Source organism: Sminthopsis crassicaudata, chromosome 6 (assembly GCF_048593235.1).
Source record: "Sminthopsis crassicaudata isolate SCR6 chromosome 6, ASM4859323v1, whole genome shotgun sequence".
NCBI lineage: Eukaryota > Metazoa > Chordata > Mammalia > Dasyuromorphia > Dasyuridae > Sminthopsis > Sminthopsis crassicaudata.
The window spans coordinates 138,724,333-138,750,567 of NC_133622.1; the positions used below are offsets into that span (position 1 = coordinate 138,724,333).

At 31.9% G+C, this 26,235-nt stretch overlaps 1 long non-coding RNA gene across 1 annotated transcript in view; it reads left to right on the plus strand.

Annotated features, from left to right (window-relative positions):
• The window catches only part of LOC141545703 (uncharacterized), a 129,474-nt gene that overhangs the window by 93,810 nt on the left and 9,429 nt on the right, over window positions 1-26,235 (plus strand). The window contains exon 2 of the long non-coding RNA XR_012483121.1: window positions 13,290-13,379. This is a non-coding gene — a long non-coding RNA (uncharacterized LOC141545703). The remainder of the gene's footprint in view (window positions 1-13,289; window positions 13,380-26,235) is intronic.

A 26,235-nucleotide genomic window follows, 5' to 3' on the forward strand; every position in this document is an offset into this window, starting at 1 on the left:
AATATTTAAAAAGTCACACATCTACTGATATGAAAGAGATGCTTTGTATATTATGTAACCCTTTGTGGCTGTTATTGTTAGTGATAATGTCAGTTTTTTTGTTTGTTTTTGTTTTTGCTTTTGCATGCCACATGTTCTTTTCTAATACCTTTGTTTTTTGCTTTTTTTGGGGAAGGGTTGCTTTTGCTTTTTTTTTTTTTTTGTCTGCTTTTACTTTTTGTGGTTGTTACTGCAGGCTATATTTTGAAATAAAGTTATAAGTCAAAAGCATCACCCAAAAGATCAGATATAATTCTCCTCCTATAAGAAATCATTATCTTTTATCTGAGTTATCAAGTCTACATCCAACTTGTCTCTTGAAGTACCAAAAAAATAGCAGAAGCCATCAAAACAGAAGAAGCAATTGTGGATGTTTCACTTAAGAGAGTACTCAAAACTTAGTGACCAGTGACATCTCTGTTCCTCCAAAAATTTTACTTTTAGGGATTTTAAAAGTTATTTTATAAATTAAAGATTATAGTAATGCAGTGGCAAATGCTTTTCTTTCTACAAATAATGCGTTTATAATTACACAGTGTGATGTTGTTGAAAAAAGAGGGTGCTGGTAAATGTAACCAACTCTCTGAAAAAAAAATAACATTAATATTGATCTCCTTAATTATTTTCATCAATTCATTAAGTCTAGACAATAAAAAACAACAAATGAACCCTTGATTTGTATCATCTACTGGTTTCATAATGGTAATTGTTCACACTGAAAATTTAACAATGGAATGTCAGTTTTGTTTTGACATAAAAATTTACTTCTTGGCTGGGAATATCAAACAACTCCAAGTTGGAAAAAAGCTTCAAAAATTCATCTTATTTGTATTCTGATATTCTATTCAGATTTGTACAATTATGTTGCTGCACAAAAAAATTAATCAAAACAGAAAAAATGAGAAAAAAATAAGATGGAAGCAAACAATAATAAAAGAGTGAAAATGCTATGTTGTGACCCATACTCAGTTTCTACAGTCCTCTCTTTGGGTATGGATGGCTCTCTTCATCACAAGACCATTGGAACTGGTCTAAAGAGAGCCACATCCATTAGAATTGATCATCATATAATCTTCTTGTTACCACATAACATGATCTCCTGGTTCTGTTCATTTCACTTAACTTTAGTTCATGTAAGTCTCTCCAGATTTCTTTGAAATCATCCTGCTTATCATTTCTTACAGAAAAATAATATGGAATCATACTTTTAAATAAATCTAATTATGAAAGCTATTCTTAATTAGATGTTTAAGCAATAGTAATTTTTAGGAAAACCTTTTTTTAAAGTTGAAACATTAGGAAAAGTATCTTGGACAAAGCTTTTATTAAATGGGGAGATATTTTGTAGAAATATCATCTTGGAGCTGTTTTGTATCAATATTTCCAGCAAAATTTTCAAGCATTATTACTTTAAGTGTAAATTAAGAGGGGAAGAGGTCACACATGTTAATTATGCATAGTAGAATACCTGAAAATCAGAAGTCCTTTATGAAATCCTTTCTATGTGTATGCATATAATAATATATTTGAATCCATAAATAATTTGCAATTTGTGTATATTATGTATATATATGCACATTATATATATGTATATATATATATATATATATATAATAAAGAATGACATGAAGAAAATTATGTTTTCTATAAGGCAATTCATTCCTTTATACTGAAATCTCTCAGTTTTTAAGACAATCCTATGGTTAATAATTATTTATCTATTTTCACACAATGATATCTTTCCAAAGCTGATTCCTAGGACAGGGGCAAGAGGAATGCTTGTTAATTCAAATTATGTCTGGAATAGTATCTGTTATTTTTTTTTCTTTTTCTCTGATACATATGTAGTTGTACACAAAGATTACATAAACCATGTACATTTTATTCTATAAATTCTTCTGATTATCTTAAGTATTTTAAGGAAAGTTAGTTTAAGAAGGAGATTATTTTAGGAAAATATTTTCCATTTGAACAGAGCATATCTTTTATTAACAAAGAGACAAAATTTACTTTTACATATATAATATGTAAATGAAGTCATGCTTTTTTTTTTAAAATGTCTCTTTCAAATTAATTTCGCCTCTTTTAGACCTCAGTGGATATCATAGGAGAGCAATTAGCCCTACAAACCTATGGCCTTTTATAAAGCCCCATTAAGATGTAGACTGGCAAATTAGTTTTAATTGAAATAGTTCACTAATTTAAAATGTTTTTTGTATTTTGGAGAAAGAATCTAAGTCTATGATTAACAGATTAAACTTTAAATGTGAATAAGTATTCTACATTAATTATTACTTCAAAAGCTTTCATTCATATTTATGTTTATTGTTACCTATGTATCTTCAAAGGAATTGATTCAATCAATGAGGGATTCAAGAAATAGTAACACAAGTTTTTTTTTCAAGATCAATTATCCAAGTTTATAAACCTATTCAAGCTCAAATTTTGTTAACCATATAATAGAAAGGAAATCTTGAGAAGTGAGAAGATCATAGAACCTATGAATGAAGAAACAAGATCCAGCCAGGATACTTAAATGAAACAAGTATCAAAGAAAAAGATTGTGGAATGTTGAAAGAACTGCATATACTCAGCCAGGTATTGCTGATGTGAAGGAATGGAAGAATTGCTGGGGAAATTTGTTCTTTGCAGGTTTCCCAATCTCAGAAATGCCTTGGTATTATTAAATCCATCTGTCTAGTGTTTTACAAAATTATATAAATTAACATTTTAATTCCATTGTAGTAATATTAGTTCATTTAGGGCATTATTGCAAGTAACTTTTTTTTTTAAGAATTCATTTTATTTTTAAAATAAGCACTTTAATAACATACCCAATATCTTCATTAAGAACAAGGGCCATTTAAAATGTGTATATTTTATTTTCTTCTTGAATTTTGTTTATTTCGATTTGATTTTGCTGATGTTATCTTGTTCTTCTAGTCCATGATAAACAAGAGAGAAATGAAAATTAAAATCATTTTAATATGTGCTTGCAGTTATAGTATGTCTCATAATTCTCAAATTTATAGAAACTCAAAACTTGAAACTATTTATATTCCTCATTGCTTATTTCTCATTCTTTCCATCTTGTCCTATATTTAGTAGTTTTAACCAGAAATCAAAAGCATCAGAATTCACAATTAGTTTCTTGCAATGTACTTGATCATTTACAAGGAATAATTGTATTTATTATCCCACCTTCATGGAATGCATTGATAACTTTACATAATTTCACTTCATATTTATCTCTGCAAATGATATTCTCCTGTCAACATAGCCCCTCAAAAGATTTGTTATAATGAATGCTGAAATGACATTAAGCATCCTCCATACATATTCATTTTTCTGTACTACCCTCTAATGCAAACATTAGGTTTCAATGACGCATTGTATCTATGTATATGAGACATTCATTGTCTTGAACAATTCATAATTTGATCCATCTCATGTTTTTCTGATTATAAGTAAAACAGAGTGTAATTTCCAAGTGTGTATTTATTCCAGTGACTAGGCACTGACTCAATCTTTTTTGTTTTCTAGGATAATGTTTTGTCAGATCTGAAAATTCCTCTTAGAAATTTCCTTATTTTAAAGATGCTTTTCCTTTGAAGATTCATAAATGCAGAAGTTCTTTGAGAAAAAGTTATATGTAAATAAATGAAGTTTTACTTCATACATTTCTTTGTTCTAATTGGATTTATAAAATAACATCTATTTAAATTGGTCTACTTGTTTAGTGCCATATAAGTAATTTTATAGAGTTAGAAAACATAATAACAAGATTCATCTAGAAGAATAAAAGCTCAAGAATATCAAGGGAATTAATGAAAAAAAATAGAAAAGATAGTGGCCTAATAGTATCATATGTAACACTCTACTATAAATCAGCAGTCATCAATGGAATAGGTTAGATACACATGACACCGTAATCAATAACAATAGTAATCAAGTATTTGATAAACCACCACACTCCAGTTTCTGGGATAAGAACTCACTGTTTCACAAAAATTTCTGGGAAAACTGGAAAATAATATGTCAGAAACTCAGTATATACCTACATCTGATACCCTAGATTAAAATAAGGTCAAAATAGGTACATGATGTAGTCATAAAGGTTGACACTGAACAAATAGAGAGAAGGGGATAGTTTACCTATCAGATCTTTGGAGAAGGGAGAAATTGATGGACAAAGAAGAACTAGAGACCATTATGAAATGCAAAATGGACAATTTTGATTACATTAAATTCTAAAGTTTTTGCACAAATAAAACCAACACAGCCAAGATTAGAAGGAAAGCACAAAATGGGGAAAAATTTTCTACAGCCAATGTTTGTGATAAAAGTCTCATTTCTTTTTGTTTTTTAGAGAAACTTATTTTTTAGATTAATTATTTTTATTTTCAAAACATGAATGTATAATTTATCAACAGTCCTTGTGAAGACTTTGTATTCCAAATTTTCTCCCCTTTTCCCCACTCCTTTCTCTAGATAGCAAGTAATCCAGTATATGTTAAACATGTACAATTCTTCTTTACATATTTCTACAATTATTGTGCTGTGCAAGAAAAATCAGATTAGAAAAGAAAAAAATGAGAAAGAAAACAAAATGCATACCACAACAAAAAAGGTGAAAAGGCTATGCTGTGATCTACACTTAGTTCCCACAATAGATGACTTTCTTCCACACAAAATCATTGGAACTGGCCTCAATCATCTCATTGTTGAAAAGAGCCACATCCATCAGAATTGATTTTCATAATATCTTGTTGTTGCTATGCACAATGATCTCCTGATTCTGCTCATTTCACTTAGCATTAGTTCATATAAATTTCTTTAGGCCTCTCTGTAATCATTCTGCTGATCAATTCTTATAGAACAGTTTCTTATATGAACAATATTCATATACCATAACTTATTCAGCCATTCTCTTACTTATGGAGATTCACTTAGTTTCTAGCACTTAGTTTCTAGTTTCTTGCCATTACAAAAAGGGCTGCCACAAACATTTTTGCATATGTGGGTCTTTTTCCATTTTTTATGAATCCCAGTAGACACTGCTGGATCAAAGGGTATGCACAGTTTGATAGTCCTTTGGATATAATTCCAAATTACTCTCCAGAATGGTTGAATCACTTCACAACTCCACCAACAACGTATTAGTGTCCCAGTTTTCCCATATCCCCTTCAACATTCATCATTATTTTCTTTTCTTGTCATCCTAGCCAATTTGAGAGGTGTGTAGTGATACTTCAGAGTAGTCTTAATTTACATTTCTTTGATCAATAATGATTTAGAGTATTATATGACTAGAAATGGTTTCCATTTCTTCATCTGAAAATTATGTTTGTATCCTTTGACCATTTATCAATTGGAGAATGGCTTTAATTCTTATAAATTTGAATCAATTCTCTCTGTATTTTAGAAATGAGAAAAACAGCACTACTATTCAGTCTGTATGCCAAAGAAATCATAAAGGAGGAAAAGAACCCACTTGCAAAAAAGTTTGTAGCAGCTCTTTTATGGTAACAATTGGAAAATGAGTGGATTTTTAGCAATTGGAAAATGACTGAATAAGTTATGACACATACACACATATATATAAAAGTAATGGAATATTATTGTTCTATATTGTTCCATAAAAATGCTAAACAAGTTGATTTTAGAACTGCCTAGAAAGATTAGCAAGAACTGATGCACAGTAGCAGCAAGATTGTACAATGATCAACTATGACATACTTGGTTCTTCTTAATGGTTTAGTCAACCAAGGCAATGCCAATGAACTTTGGATAGAAAATACAAACCACATTAAGAGAAAGAACTATGGAGACTGAATATAAATCAGGACATGCTAATGTTCACTTTTTTTTTCTGTTTTCTTTGTCTCTTACTTTTCCCCTTTTGATTTAATTTTTCTCTTTCAATGTGATTCATAAGGAAATATGTAAAAAAGTGAATTTATACAAAAAATGAATTAAATTAAAAATTAATTAAAATAATAATATCTTTCTCCCCTAGCTATGTGGAAAGCATTATAACAGCTCCATTTTCCTTTTTTTTTTTTTAATTTTTAATTTTATTTTATAATTATAACATTTTTTGACAGTACATATGCATGGGTAATTTTTTACAACATTATCCCTTGCACTTACTTCTATTCAGATTTTTTCCCTTCCTCCCCCAACCCCCTCCCCCAGATGGCAAGCAGTCTTATATATGTTAAATATATTACAGTATAATTTAGATACAATATATGTGTGTAGAACCGAATTTTTTGTTGCACAGGGAGAATTGGATTCAGAAGGTAAAAATAACAGTTTACATTCATTTCCCAGTGTTCCTTTTCTGGATGTAGCTGGTTCTGTCCATCATTAATCAATTGGAATTGGATTAGCTCTTCTCTATGTTGAAGAAATCCACTTCCATCAGCATACATCCTCGTACAGTATCATTGTTGAAGTGTATAATGATCTTCTGGTTCTGCTCGTTTCACTCAGCATCAGTTGATGTAAGTCTCTCCAAGCCTCTCTGTATTTCTCCTGTTGGTCATTTCTTATAGAACAATAATATTCCATAACATTCATATACCATAGTTTACCCAACCATTCTCCAATTGATGGACATCCATTCATCTTCCAGCTTCTAGCCACTATGAAAAGGGCTGCCACAAACATTTTGGCACATACAGGACCCTTTCCCATCTCTAGTAGTTCCTTGGGGTATAAGCCCAGTAGTAGTATGGCTGGGTCAAAGGGTATGCACATTTTGATAACTTTTTGGGCATAATTCCAGATTGCTTTCCAAAATGGTTGGATTCTTTCACAACTCCACCAACAATGCATCAGTGTCCCAGTTTTCCCACAGCCCCTCCAACATTCATCGTTATTTGTTCCTGTCATCTTAGCCAATCTGACAGGTGTGTAATGATACCTCAGAGTTGTCTTAATTTGCATTTCTCTGATCAATAGTGATTTGGAACCCTCTTTCATATGAGTGGAAATAGTTTTAATTTCATCATCTGAAAATTGTCTGTTCATATCCTTTGACCATTTATCAATTGGAGAATGGCTTGATTTCTTATAAATTAAAGTCAATTCTCTGTATATTTTGGAGATGAGGCCTTTATCAGAACCTTTAACTGTAAAAATTTTTTCCCAATTTGTTACTTCCCTTCTAATCTTGTTTGCATTAGTTTTGTTTGTGCAGAAACTTTTTAATTTGGTGTAATCAAAATGTTCTATTTTGTGATCAATAATGGTCTCTAGTTCTCCCTTGGACACAAACTCCTTCCTCCTCCACAAGTCTGAGAGGTAAACCATCCCATGTTCCTCCAATTTATTTATGATTTCGTTCTTTATGCCTAAATCTTGGACCCATTTTGATCTAATCTTAGTATGTGGTGTTAAATGTGGGTCCATGCCTACTTTCTGCCATACTAATTTCCAGTTTTCCCAGCAGTTTTTGTCAAATAATGAATTCTTATCCCAAAATTTGGGATCTTTGGGTTTGTCAAAGATTAGATTGCTATTTTTATTCACTATCTTGCCCTGTGAACCTAACCTATGCCACTGATCAACTAGTCTATTTCTTAGCCAATACCAAATGGTTTTGGTGACTGTTGCTTTATAATATAGTTCTAGATCAGGTACAGCTAGGCCATGTTCATTTAATTTTTTTTTCATTAATTCCCTTGAAATTCTCGACCTTTTGTTGTTCCATATGAATTCTGTTGTTATTTTTTCTAGGTCATTAACATATTTTCTTGGGAGTCTGATTGGTATAGCACTAAATAAATAGATTAGTTTGGGGAGTATTGTCATCTTTATTATATTCGCTCGGCCTATCCAAGAACACTGAATGTCTTTCCAATTATTTAAATCTGACTTTATTTTTGTGGCAAGTGTTTTGTAATTTTGCTCATATAATTCCTGACTCTCCTTTGGTAGATATATTCCCAAATATTTGATACTATCGACTGTTATTTTGAATGGAATTTCTCTTTGTATCTCTTGCTGTTGGATTGTGTTGGTAATGTATAAAAATCCTGAGGATTTATGTGGATTTATTTTGTATCCTGCGACTTTGCTAAAATTCTGAATTATTTCTAATAGCTTTTTAGCAGAGTCTTTGGGGTTCTCTAAGTATACCATCATGTCATCTGCGAAAAGTGACAATTTGATTTCTTCATTTCCTACTCTAATTCCTTGGATCTCTTTCTCGGCTCTTATTGGCAAGGCTAGAGTTTCTAGTACTATATTGAATAGTAATGGTGATAGTGGGCAACCTTGTTTCACTCCTGATCTTACAGGGAAAGGTTCTAGTTTATCACCATTACATATGATGTTTACTGAAGGTTTTAAATATATGCTCTTTATTATTTTAAGGAATAGTCCATTTATTCCTATACTCTCAAGCGTTTTTAGTAGGAATAGATGTTGGATTTTATCAAATGCCTTTTCTGCATCTATTGAGATGATCATATGGTTTTTATTAATTTGATTATTAATATGGTCAATTATACTAATAGTTTTCCTAATATTAAACCAGCCCTGCATTCCTGGTATAAATCCCACTTGGTCATAGTGTATTATCCTGGGGATGATTTTCTGAAGTCTATTTGCTAATATCTTATTTAAGATTTTAGCATCAATATTCATTAAGGAAATTGGTCTATAGTTTTCTTTCTCAGTTTTCGATCTACCTGGTTTAGGTATCAGTACCATGTCTGTGTCATAGAAGGAATTTGGTAGGACTCCTTCAATCCCTATTTTTTCAAATAGTTTACATAGCATTGGAGTTAGTTGTTCTTTAAATGTTTGGTAGAATTCACCTGTAAATCCATCTGGTCCTGGGGACTTTTTCTTAGGAAGTTGGTTAATAGCTTGGTCTATTTCTTTTTCTGAGATGGGACTATTTAGACTACTTACTTCTTCCTCTGTTAATCTGGGCAAGCTATATTTTTGAAGGTATTCTTCCATTTCATTTAAGTTATTGAATTTATTGGCATAAAGTTAAGCAAACTAGCTCCTAACTATTGTTCTAATTTCCTCTTCATTAGTGGTGAGTTCACCCTTTTCATTTTCAAGACTATCAATTTGCTTTTTCTCTTTCCTTTTTTTAATCAGGTTTACTAAGGGTTTGTCTATTTTGTTGGTTTTTTCATAAAACCAACTCTTAGTTTTATTAATTAATTCAATAGTTTTTTTACTTTCAATTTTATTAATCTCACCTTTTATTTTTTGAATTTCAAGTTTTGTGTTTGTCTGGGGGTTTTTAATTTGTTCCTTTTCTAGCAATTTTAGTTGTAAACCCAATTCGTTGGCCCTCTCTTTCTCTATTTTATGCAAGTAGGCCTGTAGAGATATAAAACTTCCCCTAATTACTGCTTTGGCTGTATCCCACACATTTTGGTATGATGTCTCATTATTGTCATTTTCTTGGGTGAAGTTATTAATTATGTCTATGATTTGCTGTTTTACCCAATTATTCTTTAGTATAAGATTATTTAGTTTCCAATTATTTTTTGGTCTATTTTCCCCTGGCTTTTTATTAAATGTTATTTTGATTGCATTATGGTCTGAAAAGGATGCATTTACTATTTCTGCCTTACTGCATTTGATTTTGAGGTTTTTATGCCCTAGTATATGATCAATTTTTGTATAGGTTCCATGAACTGCTGAGAAGAAAGTATATTCCTTTCTGTCTCCATTTAGCTTTCGCCAAAGATCTATCATATCAAACTTTTCTAGTATTCTATTTACCTCTTTGACTTCTTTCTTATTTATTTTGTGGTTTGATTTATCTAATTCTGAGAGTGCAAGGTTGAGATCTCCCACTATTATAGTTTTGCTATCTATTTCCTCTTGCAGCTCTCTTAATTTCTCTTTTAAGAATTTAGATGCTGCACCACTTGGTGCATACATGTTTAATATTGATACTGCTTCACTATTGATGCTTCCCTTTAGCAGGATATAATGCCCTTCCTTATCTCTTTTAATTAGATCAATTTTTGTTTTTGCTTGATCTGAGTTGAGGATGGCTACTCCTGCTTTTTTGGTTTTGCCTGAAGCATAATAGATTCTGCTCCACCCTTTTACTTTTAGTTTGAATGTCTCATCCTGTTTCAGGTGTGTTTCCTGTAAACAACATATAGTAGGATTCTGACTTTTAATCCAGTCTGCTAACTGCTTCCTCTTTATGAGGCAGTTTGCCCCATTCACATTTATGGTTAGAAGGACTAATTCTATATTGCTTGCCATCCTATTAACCCCTGCTTATGCTTTTCCCCTTTCCTTCCCTTTTACCCTCCTATCCAGTATTAAACTGGTAAACACCACTTGCTTTTCACAGCCCTCCCTTTTTAGGATCCCTCCCCCACCTTAAAGATCCTCCCCTTATTTTACCCCTTTTCCTCGAAATTACTGTATTCCCTTCCCCTTAGCTTACTCCTTCCCTTTCACTTTTCAATGAAGTGGAAGAAGTTTCACCATAAATCGAATATGTCTATTGATACACGCTATGTTCATCTCCCTCCTTTCTTTCTCTCAGATATAATAGGTTACCTTTGCCTCTTCATGAGATGTAGTACCACCACTTTATACTTTTTTATGATATAATCTCCTTTCCACCTCTAGTTTCTAAGACAAATTGTACATATGTTCTTTACATATTTTTTTGACAGAAGTATAGTTCTCAAGATTTCTTTTTACCTTTTTTGGAAGTCTCTTGAGTTCTGTATTTGAAGATCAAACCTTTTATGTAGGTCTGGTTTTTTCATCAAAAATAGATGGAATTCATTTATTTCGTTAAATGTCCATCTTCTTCCCTGGAAAACGATGCTCATTCTTTCTGGGTAAGTTATTCTTGGCTGCATACCACGTTCCTTAGCCTTTCGGAATATCATGTTCCAGGCCCTGCGTTCTTTTAATGTGGACGCTGCTAGATCCTGTGTTATCCTTATTGTGGATCCTCTATATCTGAATTGTTTTTTTCTAGCAGCTTCCAATATCTTTTCCTTTGTCTGATGGTTCTTGAACTTGGCCACTATATTTCTTGGCGTTTTGATTTTAGGGTCCCTTTCAGTAGGTGATCGATGAATTTTCTCAATGTCTATTTTACCCTCTGTTTCCAAAACGTCTGGGCAGTTCTCTTTGATAATTTCCTCGAAAATGGTGTCCAAGCTCTTTTTTTCCTCACATTTTTCAGGGAGTCCGATTATTCTCAAATTGTCTCTCCTGGATCTGTTTTCCAGGTCTGTTATCTTTCTGGTAAGGTACTTGACATTCTTTTCAATTGTTTCATTTTTCTGGTTTTGCTTGACTACCTCTTGGTTTCTCATTGAGTCATTCATTTCTACTTGTTCCAGTCTAATTTTCAATGATGTATTTTCTTCACTCACTTTTTTTATATCTCTTTGTAATTGTCCAATTGAGTTTTTACCTTCTATGGAGTTTTTTTCCATTTCATCCATTTTATTTTTTAGAGAGCTGTTTTCTTTTTCCAGCTCACTAATCCTGTTTTCCTTAGAGTTGTTTACCTTTTCCAGCTCACTAATCTTGTTTCTCAATGATTTGATTTCTTTATCCACTCTGTCTTTGAATGCATGGGATGACTTCTCCAGGCTCTCTTGCCAAGCTTCCCTTTCCTTTTCCCATTTCTCTTCCAGCTCTCTTGTGAGAGCCTTTTTGATTTCCTCTATGAGGTTCTTTTGTATTGAGGAGCAGCTTATATCCCTCCCAGGGGATACATCTGGGGACAGTCTGTTCCTAGTCTCCTCAGCATTTGAAGTCTGCTCCCTCTCCACACAGAAGCTGTCAATGGTTAGAGCCCTTTTGAATTTTTTGTTCATTTTGTCAGAGTAGGAATCAAAGAAAACAAACTGACAAGAGAAACAATTGGTCTGTTTTGCGGGGGATAGGGCTGGATGGTATTAATGAGCTTCCTCTACAGACTGGGGGTAGGGTAGCAGAGAGCCACTAACAGAACAGCAATGATTGTACTGAGTCTGCGCTCTGAGGCTCTGAGAACACGCTGAGTCAGTCCAGGTGGGGGTTGGGGGTGGCCGGGCTCTGAGAGACGCTGGCTTTCTGGGGTTTTAATCTTCACCTCCGGTGTTTACACCCTCTCCACCGCTCCTGGCTTGCTGCCAAGACGGAGCATCCACACTGGGGCAAAAGCCCTTTCACAGAAACGGCAGAGATCACAGCCCTCCCCCTCAGGTCTGAGCTGTGTGAGCTGCCTGTCTTGCTCTGGCTGTCTGCCCTCAGTCTGCGCCCAGTCTGATTGACCCTCCCCCGAACAAACACAGACCTTTTCTGGCGACTTTCAAGGATGTCTTCTCTTGGTGATAATTTGTGGATTTCTTTCTGGTTCCAGCATTAAGTCAGAGGCTTGTCATGAAGTAAGTTCTGAGAGAAAACGAGGAGCTCAAGCAGCTGTCTGCCTCCACGCCGCCATCTTGGCCGGAAGTCCTCCATTTTCCTAATCATTTTTTAAACCTTAAAGATTATAAAACTGGATCTCTGACTTCAAAAATCTTCTTGTAAGGAAAATTATCAATGAAAATGATAAATTATTTTATAAATTTGTCATTGAAAATTGCCTATTTTCTTAATGATAATTGGGAATATAATTGTGATAAAACATTTTCCTCTTCATCTTGAAGAGGTACAACAAAGTTGCATATGTGAATAAATAGAACATTTTGTATTTATAAATATCAGACTACATAAATATTATGTTTGATTCTTTTCTGAGAATAATAGTATTTTTTGCTCTCAGTGAAATTAACAGTATTTTATATTATACTATATGCTTTTATATTGTGTAAAAATTTGTTCCATTGTGTAGAACATATGTGTAAAAAATCCTAATCCAGAAAAAGAGCAATATATTGACTACTTTAATACCTATCCAATAAATAAAATGAAAGTAAGCATCAAATATATTTTGTAACTAGATATTATTTGATTTGGGGCAATTTTAAATTTCTGATAAAATAGTAATATTCAAGAAAAATAATCCCAGTATGACATATGCCTTGCAAGCTAACTTTAATAATGAGTAAGGAAATCATAACCAATATTATGTGCTGTCTGGATAATCATCCTTCCTTTTCTATTCATTCAGAAAATTGAGAATTACCTACATTTGACAAGGGCTGTAAACTGTCCTTTTATTCATTAGACAAATGTGTTTACATTTGATTGATTTCATATTTAAATATGGTTATATGATTCTTACTTTCTAGATAAGTACTGTACTTCTTATGAAACCCAAAAGAAGATGGAAACAAAATGAAAAAAAAGAAAATAGAATTGAAGGCATGGTCTTTAAGAAAGTATGTATTTTTTCATTCAATAATGTTTGTAATTACAAATTACCTATATTACAACTTTTTAAATTTATTTTTATTAAACCAGTTATATTGACATAACAATATGTGCCGTATGCAAAAAATCTGAGTATTTGTGCCTGACAATATAGTAAAAATATTCATTAAAACAATGATCTGATAGAATATATATTACATGAAGACAGGAATTATTTCAATTTGTCTCTGTATCTCTAGTACCTAGAATAGTGTCTAGTAAATGATAGGTATTTGCAGATTGCTTGATTCAATGATACATGTATGGCTTGTAATTCTACATATACTGCCATAGTATGTTGTTTTATTTTGGATGAAAATATAGTACAGTATAATGTTCTTTTCTCTAAATTATAATTATTCTCTGTGAGCAGATCTCTTAGGGAGCTTCTGGAGGCAGCCTTAGTTTCAGTTCAGTTCAATAATCCCAAATGCAGCCAGGAGTTAAAGGTCCAAATCCTCTATAAGAAATAAATGACAAATTCTGGAGGTAATATGAAAAAAAAACAAACAAACAGGTATGCTCGTAGAACTTTGTGGAGTTATGAACTAATCCAACCATTCTGGAGAACTATGCCTGAAAGATTATAAAACTCTAGATAGTCTTTGAGTCAGCAATGCTACTACTTAGTATGTATTCCAAAGAGATCAAAGTAGAGGAAAAAAATTACAAATATAAAAAATATTTATAGCAGCTTTTTTTGTTGTTGGCAAAGAATTAGAAAGTGAGGGAATATTGAAGGATAATTGAGAAAGTTGTGGTGCGTGATCATGGTGGAATACTGATTTGTCATAAAAAATAACAAGGGTCTCTAAATCATTATTAGTAATATTTCTTTATTAGTTAGAGAAATATTAATTAAAATCTCTCTAAAGTATCACCTCACACCTATAAAATTGGCTAATATGACAAAAAAGAAATTGCTAAATATCGGAGGGGATGAGGGAAAACTGGGAGACTAACTGGGACACTAGCAGTTAGTGTTAGTGGAGTTGTGAACTGATCTAATGATTTTGGGAAGCAATTTGGAACTATGCCTAAAGGGCCATCACATACCCAACAATCCTCCCGCTAGGACTATATCCCCAAAAGAGCAAAATTATCTATTTGTACAAACATATTGATAGCAGATCTTTTTGTGGTAGCTAAGAATTAGAAATGAAGTGAAATTGTCAATTCAATTCAATTCAATTGTCAATTCAATGTCAATTCAATTCAAGTCAATTGGAAAATTGACTGAACAATTAACCTAGAAAGACAGACATGAACTGATGCAAAGTGAAATGAATAAAACCAGGAGAATATTGGACATAACGTTATTGTACAGTGAAGAATTGGAAATGACAAAGCTATTCTCACCAATAAAATTATCCAAGACAATCCCAGAGAACTCAATGATGAAAATTGATATTCACCTTCAGAGAAAGATTTGATTTTGCCTGACTACAGACTGAAGTATATTATTTTCACACCTGTTTCTTTCTTCCTTTCTCTTCCTTTCTCTTCCTTCCTTCCTTCCTTCCTTCCTTCCTTCCTTCCTTCCTTCCTTCCTTCCTTCCTTCCTTCCTTCCTTCCTTCCTTCCTTCCTTCCTTCCTTCCTTTCTTTCTTTCTTTCTTTCTTTCTTTCTTTCTTTCTTTCTTTCTTTCTTTCTTTCTTTCTTTCTTTCTTTCTTTCTTTCTTTCTTTCTTTCTTTCTTTCTTTCTTTCTTTCTTTCTTTCTTTCTTTCTTTCTTTCTTTCTTTCTTTCTTTCTCTGTTTGTCTTCATGCTCAAAATAACTAATGGATATATTTTACATGATTGCCTTGTATGACCTATATCAGATTATTTGGCAATTCAGGGAGATGGAATGGGAGAAAAAGAAGGATGGGATTTGAAGCTCAAAACTTATATAAAATGAGTTTTAATTCTTTTTACATGTAAGTGAGGAGGAAAATATTTTAGAAGTAACAAGGGTAAATATATAAACTAATGCAAATTGTGGTGAAAAGAATAAGTAGAAAAATATATACAGTCACAGCAATATTATGATGACAAATTGTTAAAGACTTTAATAGGCAGATCATTACAAAAATTTTATGGTAATTACAGAGGACTTATAATGAAAAGTGCTATCCACCTCAAGAGATAGATGTGATGAATTCTGATTCTATTTAAAGTATATTGTTTTTCACTTTCTTTTCTTTTCTTGCTTTTGGGGGGGCAACATAACTAATATAGAAATATATTTTGCATCACTTCACATGTATAATGGGTATAGTATTGCTAGACTCCTCAATTGAGACAGTAGAGAAGTTTCAGAATGGGATATAATATGTTACTCAAAATAAAGATAATGAATGTTGAAAATTTTTTTAAAAGCATGTAACAAGAAATTAACTCTTTATAATGCAGATTTGGCCAAATGGAAAAAGGGAATCAAAGTTTCACTAAATAAAATAATTTCTTAAAAATTGGTCTTGGTCAAGGAAAAGCTTATGATTTCCTGAGACATAAAAAGAGTTAAAGGATAAAAAAAGAAAAAAAATTAAAATATTTGTCAGGAAAAAAAAAAAACCTAACTTGAAAAATAGATCCAGTAGAAATAATTTAATAAATATTTCATAATCCATATCTCCACAAAAGCAGGAAAACTGCCAAGTGATTTTTAGAACTAGAAGGAAAATAGAATCTACTAATCATATACTGAGATACCAAAATGAAAACTTTCAATAATATTAAAATCAAATTGCAGAGCTCCCAGTGAGAAGAAACATTGAAAGCAGAAAGAAAACCATTCAAATATTCATTCAAATATTCAGTCACAAAATTTGGTAGCTGAATAAAAAAGTGGAGGGCTTGAAATATGATATTTCAGAAGGCAAAAGAGCTAGAATTACATAAAATATACTCATAAAAACTTCAGAAACAAAAATGGATATTTAATGAAATGTATTAAGAATTCCTAGTTTTTTTTCCTTCTTCCTCTCCCTCCTCCTCAAAGTTATAATTAAGAGCACATATATATATAAAATGTATGTTTATGCATGCATATACCTATATATGCATACACATATACACACACATAGATATATACACACACACACACACACACACACACACACACACATATATATATATATATAAAATCATACACATATTCATTCACATGCATTGGTACAAGATTGCTCATTGGTCCTCTATTGGTCTGAAGGTGGGAAAACATCTTCCTTCATAAGTCCAAGTCTTTCCATATTTTTCTAACTCCATTAATTCATCATTTCCTATACCACAGCAATATTCCAACTTGATACTGTCTAATTATTTTAAACAGTTTAAAACAGTATTGAATAATATACCTCTTTAGATTGAATCTATTTTAGTTTTAACTTTGTCTGAAATCATGATTACTACCTCTGCTTTTTAAAAAATAATATATTCTACTCCTAATCTTTGTTTTATGTTTGTATGTATTTCTATTTCTCCTATTTCTCCTGACTCCTGTGCCCTACTTCTATACATCACCTTACCCTCCTATTGTTTAATCTCCTCTCATCTCCAAAGATACCTCCCTTATCCTCTCCTCCACCCTTTCCTCTATCATTAATCTATACAACCTTCTACTCTCTATTATTCCCTCATTTTTATTTCTTCATAAATTTAGAAGAATTATACACACACACACACACACACACACACACACACACACACACACACATGCATTGTTCCCTTTTTAACTCATTCTCAATAACAGTAGGATTCCAGAACTACAAGTCTTGCTCCCCATCTAAGTTTTCTGTCAGTTGTTCCTCTTGCACCTCACTCATACATGATTTTGCTTTTTAGAATCACTTCATATATAGCTCTACTCTACTTTCTTTTTCTTGTCTATTTTTGAACACCCTAATTATTAGTAATAAAAGGATTTTTTTCAGTTTGTTATTAACAGATTTTTTTCTATTTCTACTCTCCCCTCCTATTCTAACACTTTAGGAAAATTTTCTTTCTTTCTTTTTTCAAATGATAGCTTTTATTTTAAAAAATATATGCAAAGAGAGTTTTCAACATTTACCCTTGCAAAATTTTGTGTTCCAATTTTTTCTCCCTCCCTTTTCCCCATCCCTCATGTAAAAGGAAGTAATCCAACATGTATTAAACATGCAATCTACAATACAATATGCAAATCTACAATATTTCCACATTTATCATGTTGTACAAGAAAAATCAGATCAAAAAGGAATAAAAAGGAAGCAAACAACAAAAAAGGTGAAAAAATTATGTTGTGATCCACAGTTTCCATAGTTTTCTTTCTACATACAGATGGCTTTTTCCATCACAACTCTATTGGGATTGGCCTGGATCACCTCATTTTTGAAAAGAGCTACGTCCATCAGAGTTGATTATCACATAATCTTGTTGCTGTGTACAATATTCTCTTAGTTCTATTTATTTCACTTAGCATCAGTTCATGTAAGCCTCTCTATCTTGTTTTCTGAAATCATTTTGCTGATCATTTCTTACAGAATAATATTCCATAAATTCATATATCGTAACGTATTTAGCCATTCTCCAGCTGTTGGGTATCCACTCACTTTCCAGTTCCCACAAAAAGGGCTGCTTCAAATATTTTTGCACATGTGGAGGACATTTTCTTTAATTATTCCTTGTATTATTTTATCAAGATTCTTTTTTTTTTAATTGTAGCTTTCAGATAGTCTAATTATTCTTATGTTTTCTCTTCTTGAACTGTTCTCCAGTTGAATTGCTTTTCTTATAAGACATCTCACTTTTTCCTCCATTTATTCATTTTTTATTATTTTATTTCTTTTATTATTGTTATTTTATTTTTATTATTTCTTGGTCTCATAACTTTGATGGTTTTCTCTTTGCTCAGGTTGAATTTTTAATAAGTCATTTTCTTCTCTACGGTTTCTGGATCTCCTTTTCCAGTTGTTTGATTATCTTTTCAAAATCTTCTCATTTTTTTTGGATTGTTTTTATTTTAAAAAATTCCTCAGTTGCTTACATTTGATTTTTAAAGTCTTTTTTTGATTTCTGTGAGCTTTTCTTTGGGTGGGGCTCCATTTGATGTATTTCTTTTGGGTGGGAGAGGCTTTTTTTTTTTTTTAATCTTATCTTGGTGTGAGATCTTGGTAAATGCCTAATTTCTGCCACATTATTTTCCAGTTTCCTAGAAGCTTTTGTCATATAGTGAATTCTGAAGCTGGAGTCTTTGGGTTTATCACATAATGGGTTACTATAGTCATTGATTACCATGCCTTGGGTACCTAACCTATATCACTGATCCATCACTTTCTTTCTTTCTTTCTTTAATTAAAGTTTTTTATTTACAAAACATATGCATGGGTAATTTTTCAACATTGACCCTTGCCAAGCTTTCTGTTCCAAATTATCACCTCCTTCTTCCCACCCCCTGCCCTAGAGAGCAGGTAGTCTAATACATGTTAAATGTATTAAAATATATGTTAAGTCTAATATATGTATACATATTTATGCAGTTGTTTTGCTGCACAAGAAAAATAAGATCAATAAGGAATAAAACCTGAGAAAGAAAAGATAATGCAAGCAAACAACAAGAGAGAGTCAGAATGCTATGTTGTGGTCCACACTCAGCTCTCATGGTCCTCTCTTTGGATGTAGACTGCTCTCTTCATCACTGAACAATTGGAATTAGTTTGAATCATTTCATTGTTGAAGGGAGCCATGTCTATCAGAATTGATCATCGTTATAGTCTTCTTGTTGTTGTGTATAATGATCTCCTGGTTCTGCTCATTTCACTTAGCATCAGTTTATGTAAGTCTCTCCAGGCCTCTCTGAAATCATCCTGCTGATCATTTCTTACAGAACAATAATACTGCATAACATTCATATACCACAATTTATTCAGCTATTCTCCAACTGATGGACATCTATTCAGTTTCCAGTTTCTTGCCATTACAAAAAGGGCTGTCACAAATACTTTTGCATATGTGGGTCCCTTTTCTGCCTTTAAGATCTCTTTGGGATATAGGCCCAGTAGAAATACTGCTGGGTCAAAGGATATGCACAGTTTGGTAGCTTTTTGAGCATAGTTCCAGATTGTTCTCCAGAGTGGTTGGATCTGTCTACAGTTCCACCAACAATGTATCAATGCCCCAGTTTTCCCACATCCCCTCCAACATTCGTCAATATCTTTTCCTGTCATTTTAGCCAATCTGAGACCATCACTCTATTTCTTACCAGTAAGTAATTCTGATGATTGTTGCCTTATAATGCAGTTTTTAGGTATGATATGGATAGGCTACCTTCCTTTGCTTCTACCCCCCTGCCCCCTACTAATCCCCTTAATATTCTTTATATTTTGTTCTCCAAGATGAATTTTATTCTTTTTTTTTTCTAGATATATATTCAAATAATATTTGGTAGTTTGATTGGATGATTTACTGAATAAGGAAATTTATTTAGGTAGGATTGTCACTTATTGTATTGGCTTGCCCACGAGCAATTGATATTTTCCCAATTATCTGACTTTATTTGTATGAAAAGTATTCTGTGTTTATATACTTCCTGTGTTTGTCTTAACAGATAGATTACCAAATATTTTGTTTTGTCTATAGTTTTTCTAAATGGAAATGTTCTCTCTATCTCTTACTGCTAAGCTTTGTTAGTAATATAAAGAAATACTGATGACTTATGTGGGCTTATTTTATATCCTGTGACTTTGTTCAAATTGTCAATTATTTCAAATAGTTTTTTAGTTGATTACTATGAATTTAGTTCATTCTCTAAGTATACCATCATATCATCTACAAAGAATGATAGTTTTGTTTTTTCACTGCCGATTCTAATTCCTTCTATTACTTTTGCTTCTCTTATTGCTAAAGCTAATAACTAGTACAATATTGAATAATAATGATGAAAATGGGCATTCCTGCTTCACCCATAATCTTATTGGGAAGGCTTCTAACTTATGTCCACTACATATAATGTTTGTTAATAGTTTTATATATAGATGCTGTTTATCATTTTAAGAAAAACTCCATTTATTCCTATGCTCTTTAGTGTTTTAAATAGCAATGGTTGCTGTATTTATCAAAAGCTTTTTCTGCATCTATTGAGATAAAAATGATTTTTATTTATTTCATTATTGATATGGTCAGTTATGTTGATAGTTTTTTTAAGATGGAACCTCTACTACATTCCTGGTATAAATCCTACCTGCTCGCAATGTATTATCAGGTGACAAGTTACTTTAATCTCTTTGCTAATGTTTTGCTTGACATTTTGCATGAATATTCATTAGGGAGGTTGGTCTATACTTTTCTTTCTTTGTCTTGACCCTCCTTGATTAGATATTAACATCATATTAAAAAAGAATTTGCTAGGGTTCTTTCTTTTAATAATAACAATCTAATTAGTATTGAAATTAATTGTTCTTTAAATGTTTGGTAGAATTTACTTGTAAATCCATCTGGTCCTAAAGATTTTTTCTTAGGGAGTTCATTGATGTTCTATCCAAATTTTCTTTCTAAAATGGGGTTAAGCCTTTTATTGCCTTTTCTTTTAATCTGGACAACTAATAAATTTGTAAAAATTCATCCATTTTTACTTAGATCTTAAGATTTGTTGGCAAATAGTTGGGCAAAAAAGCTCCTAATTATTATTTTAGTTTCCTCTTTCTTGGTGGTGAATTCACCCTTTTCATTTTTGATACTGGTAATTTTCTTTTCTTTTTCTTTAATCAAATTAACCAAAGATTTATTTATTTTATTGTTTTTTCCCATAAAACCACCTCTTAGTTTTATTTATTTATTCAATAGTTTCTTTTCAATTTTATTTCTTTCCTTTGATTGTAATTTGGTATTTAATTGAAAATTTTAAATTTGTTTTTTTTCCAGTTTTTTTTTAGTTGTATGCCAAATTCATTGATATCTTCTTTCTCTATTTCATTCTTATAAGCATTTAGAGTTATCAAATTTCTCCTAACAACTGCTTTAATGGCATACCATAAGTTTTGGTAGGTTGTCTCATTAACATCATTCTCTTTGATGAAAGTATTGATCATTTCTATGATTTTTTGTTTGACCCACTCATTCTTTAGGATTACATTTTAGCCTATCCATGGGATATTTTTACATCTGAAAAGGATGCATTTACTATTTCTGCCTTTTTGTGTTTGATTGTGAGATTCTTATAAATTATCATTTTTTGTGTAGATGCCATGCACCACTGAGAAAAATGCTATATGCCTATCTCCATTCATTTGTCTCCAGAGGTCTATCATATCTAGGTTTCCTAAAATTCTATTTACTACCCTATTTTATTTCTTTTTTTATTTTGTGGTTACATTTATCTAGTTCTGAGAAAGGGAGGTTGAGATACCCCATTAGTATAGTTTTGCTGTCTATTTCTTTCTATAACATCTAAGAATTAGGGTGCTAAACCACTTGGTGCATATATGTTTAGTACTGACATTACTTCATTTTCTATGGTTCTTTCTAGCGAGATGTAGTTTTTGTCCTTATCTATCTTAATTAGATCTATTTTTTTGCTTTTTCTTTGCACGAGATCAGCATTGCTACCCTGCTTCTTTCTAAAAATTGCTTCATTTGGAGTATAATAGATTCTTCTCTAGTTTTTTACCTTTACTATGTGTGTATTTCTCTACTTCAAATGTATTTCTTCTAAACAGCTTATTGTATAATTCCATATTTTAATCCATTCTGCTATCTGCTTCTGTTTTATGGAAGAATTTATTCCATCACACTCACAACTTTTTATTTCCATCAATTCTATTTTCTCCATTGTTTATACTTTTTTTTCTCTCTTTCCACCCTGTCACTCCTCACTAATGTCTTAGTTCTGATTACCAACTCCCTCAATCTTTCTATATACCTCTTCACTTTTCTTTCCTCTTTGTCCTCCTACTTATCTATAGGATAAAATAAATTTCTATATCCAAATGAATGTGTATGCAATGTCCTTTTTGTGTCAAATCTGATGATTAGTCCCTGCTTTCCCTTTACTGTATTAGATATTTTGTGCTCTTCAAGCGATCTAATTGATTCCATTTTACCTTGTCTTTTCTCTTCTCTCAGTACAATTCTTTTTCCATCCATTAATTTCTTTTGTATATATCGTCATGTCAAAGACTATTTACACCCCCATCCTCTGTTTGTATATACCTCTTCTAACTGCCCTAATAAATATATAGTTCTCAGAAGTGATGAGTATTATCTTCCTGTTGTTAGGGATATAAAAAATGTCATCCTTGATAACTTTTTTTTCCCTGTTTACCTTTTTGTACTTTTTTTAGTCTTGTATTTCAGGATCAATTTTTTTTCTGTTTAGTTCTGGTATTTTCATAAGAAATCATTGAACGTTCTCTATTTCACTGTATATCTATCTTTTTCCTTGAAAGATTATGTTGACTTTTGCTGGGTAGTTGATTCTTGGTTGTAACCCAAGTTCCTTCAGCTATCATATTCTATGACAGCTGATTCTTTAGTGTAAAAGTTGCTAAGTCCTGTATAATCCTAACTGTGACTACTGGATATTTGAATTGTTCCTTTCTGGCTTCTTGGGTGATCTAATAATTCTGAAATTTGACTACAACATTCATTGGGATTTCTTTCAGGAGGTAGTTAGTGAATTCTTCAATAACTATTTTACCCTTTGTTTCTATGAATTAAGGACAGTTTTCTTTGGTTAATTTCTTGAAACAAGTTGCCCAGACTCATATTTATTTATTTGTTTGTTTGTTTGTTTATTTATTTATTTTGGATCATGGCTTTCAGCTAATCCAATAATTCTTAAATTACTTCTAGATTTTTTTCCATGTCAGTTCTTTTTCCAATAAAGTATTTTACATTTTCTTCTATTTTTTCATTCTTTTGACTGTGATTGATTCTTGATGTCTCATACACTCATTAGTTTTCATTCTAATTTTTACAGAATGAATTTCTTCTATTAACTTTTGTGCCACTTTTTCTATTTGGTTAATTTTAACTTAAGGAGTTATTTTCTTTAGTAGATTCCCCCCTCCCCACCTATTAGCCAATTTTACATTTTTAATAAGTCAAAAAATTGTCATCTTCCCAGAATCTTCTCCTTTACCTATTAAAAAAAAAAAACAATTTTATGTAGCATATTTGTTCATTACTATTTAAATATTTGGTGGAATTTTCTTGTGCATTGGTCTGGACTTAAATTTTCTCCCTTCTCATTTTTGTGATACATTTATTATTTGCTCAAATTCTCTTTCTGAGCTTGGTTGTTTAGACTCCTTATTGCTCTTTTTCATAAATAATCTATCCAATTTTCATGTCCTTAAGAGAAATGTTTGAAGATGCCTGTTTGACAAAAACTCCACTAACTTCCTACTATATTGTGATCAAATTTGCAGAATAAGTTAGTCATGATTGTTCTTGTTGCATATCTTGGAGTATGTATAGACTCTTTGTGATTCTATTTGGAGTTTTCTTGACAAAAGTATCCCTTTCTATTTCCTGCTCCAGCTCCTTTTATAAATGAAAACCTGAAGGAAAAAGGATGAAGTGACTTGTTCAAGGTCATAATCTAGTGACTATCTGGGGATCAGATTTGAATTCAGAGTTTTCTTGACTCCCAGACCAACACTCTAATCAATAATGGTTTAGAGCATTTGTTTCATATAACTAGAGATGCTTTAATTTCATCATTTGAAAATTGTCTGTTCATATCCTTTGACCACTTATCAATTGGGGAATGACTTTTATACTTATAAATTTGACACAATGTATTTTAGAAAGTAAACCTTTATCAGAAATACTGGCTATAAATTTTTTTTTCTCACCTTTGTACTTCCCTTTTAATCATTTGTGCACAATCTTTTTAATTTAATGTAATCAAAGTTGTTCATTTTGTCTTTCATAATGTACTATAGTTCTTCTTTGATCATAAATCCCTCCCTTTCCCAAAAATCTGATAGGTAAATCATCCCTTATTCTCCTAATATGTTTATGTTATCATCCTTTATGTGCAAATCATGGATTCATTTTGACTTATTTTGGTATGGGGTGAGATGTAGGGCTATGCCAAGTTTCTAACATATTTTTCAATTTTCCTAGCAATTTTTATCAAATAGTGAACTCATTGCAAAAGCTGGAGTTTGGTGGGGTTGTCAAATATTAGATTGCTATAGACCTTGATTACTTTGTTATGTGTATCTAATCTATTCCACTGATCTGATGGAAATTTCTCCAATTAGTGATTTAGAATATTTTTTTATGTGAGTATTTGTAATTTTGATTTCTTCTTCTGAAAACTACTATGGCTGTGTACTGGTCTTTTTTCTTATCAAATGATATCTTTTTCACAGAAACTTGTTGCAATTTTTTTCACTCAATTTAAAATTCTTCTTTTAATTTTAATTCAATTGATTTTGTTTGTGTAAAATCTTTTTAATTTAATGTAATAAAAATTATTTTACCTGTGATGAACATTTCTTATTTCTTGCTTGGTCATAGACTCAACATAGATCTGACTGGAAATTTCCCTCATGCTCCTGCAATATGCTTATATTACTCTTTTTGTCTAAATAATGTACTTGTTTTAAGTCTATTTTTTTTTTTTTTTTTTGTATATGGCTTGAGATGTTCTTAACCTGTCTTGGAAATTATTATTTTAGTTGTAGTCAAGTTGCATTTTTCTTTGAGACTTTGCATAATGATTTTTTGACTGATTCTTTTCTGTTTTTGTGCCTTAAGCTTCTTCAATCACCACAGTGCTCTCTCTCTCTCTCTCTCTCTCTTTTTTTTTTTTCTGTTTTCTTGTACATTGTTTTTAGTTACTTCTTTTTTTAGACTTTATATTAAGTGCTGAGTTTGAAATACTTTGGAAAGAATATTTCCTCAGCCTATCAGCTTCTGTCCTCTTGTATGATTTTGCTGCTTTTTCATATCAGACTGGGTGACTGAAAACTTCTAGAACTCCCAAAGTAATTTTATTTGGAGTGAATTCTATTACTCATCTATTAGTATGCTCTCTGCACATTCCTGAATTTTTATTTGTTAAAGACATATGTCTTTGGTTAGGAGTTTTAGATAATTGTAGAATTTAGTCACTCATCTCATAGGGAGACCTTGAAGGCTAAGAGTGACTGAATTACCAATTTCTTTTAGATGTGGAACTCTTGCCTTGGTTATTATGCTGGGAGTTTACATAATGGGCTAAAGAATTAGTACTAAGCCCCTTCTCTGCTCCTTAGACCAGAACTCTATATTTGCAAGTATTCCTCTCCTCCATGAATATGTCACCCCAATCAAATGGTAGGTAAGAGAGCTCTCAGATGGCAATTATATATTCTATATTCATCTTTGGTTTATTGGTACTTTTGAGTACTTTCTCTGATTGGATATCCTTTTTTAGTTGTGTGATACTGCTCTTTCTTAGTTCACCTTCTTACTTTCTGACTACTCTTTAGTTTCCTTTGCTGACCCATAATTCATCATACATCCTCTGATTGTCAGTGAAACCCAAGTTTCTGTCCTGGGTTCTCTTTTTTCCTGTTCTTACACTTGATGACCACAATGGTTCCCACTGGTTTAATTATTATTTAGCTTACCTCTTTACCTCTGCCTGGGGGAGAGGGTTTGCTTTTATTTCTTCAGCAGGAAAAGGAATCAGATGGGTGCCAACGAGTCATATTCGCCTTGTCCATCAGAGAGAGACAGAAAAAGAGAAAGACCTCAAAATAAAGGAGAAGATCTAAGAAACATCTGACACTGAAAGAGCATGGATAATAAGAAGACTGTTAAAGAACTTTAAAAACCAGCAGGAATCATTGGACTTCCTCACACAAGATGA